A 3,150-nucleotide genomic window follows, 5' to 3' on the forward strand; every position below is an offset into this window, starting at 1 on the left:
ATGCAAGATGCAAGAAACGTTAGAGGATGCGCATAATTCCGTTTCCAAATAAACATTACAAGATGTACATAATAAATTAATAATAAATAGTCCATCCCTTGTTAAAAATGATGCGGGAGTAGCGGGTATGATTAAGGGTTGTGAGGATTTTTGGTGTGAGAAAAGGCCAAGTAGTATTGATCATACCTTTTTAACGAAAGATGATGCCCATAGCTGTGTTTTAATAAAAAAAATAATATAAGACCTAATTAACTAATTCAAGTAGATTAAGGATCTTAGTTAAATTAGTTAATATGATATGTTTTTTTTAATACCCTAAGTATTTTCTTAATTTTTTCTTTCTCCGATTTGATTATTATTAGGAGAATATCAATAAGGTTAATCTGAAAAAAAAATTAATAAACATATGAAATAGGTTTTATATATAAAACTAATATAAATTTATAATTAACTCTTATATTAAAAACCAGAAGAGTATATTTTAATAATAAGGTTGTTACCATCATCATTTATGAGAAGATGACGGCAACAGAGCCGGGAAAAAATCTTAAAGCGGCTGTAGAAAAAATTTATACATTATAATTACCAATAATAAATAACAGTAATAAGTAATAAAAAATATTATTTAAATTTAATTTAATGAAATTAATATATTATTTTCGATATTTATGTATCGTAAAGAATTTAGAGAAAATTAAAAATTATTCAAATTTATATTTATAAAACAATATTAAATGGCTTTAGCGATGCGTGAGCATGTGACGTCCGGTTGGCTTTGTTTCCAGCCTCTCCCCCGTTGGCAGAGTTTTAGTGCACCTAATGTTGGGGTATCCAGACATATGCTTTTTTAGACAATCATTTAAATAAATATAAATTTTAAAATAAAAAATAATTTTTTTTAACTCAGTTTTAGTGCACCACACTTCCAGTTTTTCATTATGTTTTTGTGATTCAAAACAGGGCACACTGATTTGAGATCAGTCATAAACATGGTGTTTATGGCTATGACATCCAAAATCTTATTCCAACAGTTCGAGTTTAAAAATTTTAATTTACAACCTTTTAATTTAGGAAAATTCTCATAAAAGATCTCTACAATGCATAAAAGACACGTGCTGAATATGCATAACAGCGTATCAGGATGGGTGAACTAATTTGAAAGACGCACTACCCCATGTTATATAGAAAAGAGGACACAGTGTGGATACAGGGTGTGTTTGGGTGACACCTCAAACCATGGTTTGGGGTGTCAATCACCCAAACACCCCCTCTAAAAACCAAAACCATGGTTTTGAGTCAAAACCATGGTTTTGAGTCAAAACCATGGTTTTGACTCCAAAACCATGGTTTTGGAAAAAACAAAGGGCCTGTTTGGATACTCTGAAACCACGGTTTCAGAAGCACTTTTCCGCAAAACGAGGTAACATCCTCCACATATTTACTTCGTAATCCGTAAAAGCACTTCTGAAACCATGGTTTGGTTTTTATCCAAACACTCCCAAAATTTTTTTGCTTTTGGAGGAAAAAAGGAGAGTGTGAGAGTCTATATGATATGTATCTTGTTATTTTTTTTATAAACATATTTTTTGATAAACATATTTAATCTTATATTTTATAAATATATATACACATTAATTATTTATTAATTATATTATCTTATGTATTATTAATTATGTTGGTAAAAAATATATTATTAACAATTTTATTCCTTCAAATTAAAATATATCATAAAATCTATTTTTCTGTAATTATCATATTAACTTATGTCTTTTTTTTTAGTAATTTGTATATATAAAAAGTGCTTCTGATAACAACTATCCAAACACTCTCACTTCTCAGAATCACTTTTTTACAAAATCTATTCTTCACAGAATCTATTCTCCCCAAAATCTATTCTCCAGAATCACTTTTTCAAACCACAGTTTGGTTTCATCCAAACACACCCTGTACAGTTGTCATTGAGGAATTAATTTTTGTTAATAACTTATTCATTTTAGGCAATACCTTAAGAATTGTTGTCATCTACTTTTAAGTTTTAGCACTTTAATTTTACCCAAGTATGAACTGTTAACAAAATTTATTATTAAGAAATCAATTTTTGTTAGTAGTTTATTTGTTTTAGGCAATATCCGAAGAATTGTTATCATCAACTTTCAAGTTTTAAGACTTTAATTTTATCCAAGTGAAAACTATCAATAAAATTTGTTATTAAAAAATTAATTTTGTTAATAGCTCATTTATTTTAGGCAATACCTAAAAAATTGTTTTCATTCACTTTCATAGTGTAAGTACCCAAGTATGAATTGTCAATTAAATTGGTTATTAACAAATTAATTTTGTTAATAACTTAATCATTTTAATCAAATGCCTAAAAAATTGTTGTCATTCATTTTTGCATTTTAAAACTTTAATTTTATTTTGTTTTTCTGATTGCATTATTCCCCACGCTCTCCTTCATTATTCTTCCACATTTTTTAGTCTTGCTTGATCCCCCACTTTATTCATCTTATCAGTCTTATCAATATTTTTTATTCATTTATTCTGTATAAAACTATTCTTTATTAGTTTATATGAATTGAAATTGCTAAGATCTATTAAAATGATATTACCAATCGCCAAATTAGTTGACATGCGTGTCCATCTCAATTTTATTTTTAAAATAAAACTCTATGTGTTATCTAATTAAGTGTGTGAGACTGTATAGGTTATCTAATTAAGGATGGAATATTTTGACACTTGTTGCATAAATTTATTTATAATTTATATAATATGCTAAAGATTACACTCCCCCGACTCTTGATATAGGACCTAATTATTAAGTTGATATTGGTCTTAAATATAATATCTATTTCTCATATTTATTAGTTTTTTCTAAATTACCCCTATGGATATTCCCTCAACTATAATCAAGTAAAAGACAAAGAAATGATATTAAGAAAAATGATTATGGTATTTTAGGAAAAACATGTCATATTTTTTATAATCAACTAACTTACCTAACTTTTTTAATCTAATCAAATTAGTTAAATAGGTTTTATATTAAAGACCAGAGGAGTAATATACTTCTTTGATTGACATTGATTTTGATATATGATTATTTATAATATATTTGTTATGTCTTAAGGTATTTGGTTTTCATAAATTAGAAAA

The sequence above is a fragment of the Neltuma alba genome, unplaced genomic scaffold (assembly GCF_004799145.2).
Source record: "Neltuma alba isolate B1F8T4 unplaced genomic scaffold, ASM479914v2 tig00011304_pilon, whole genome shotgun sequence".
In the NCBI taxonomy this organism is placed as follows: Eukaryota; Viridiplantae; Streptophyta; class Magnoliopsida; order Fabales; family Fabaceae; genus Neltuma; species Neltuma alba.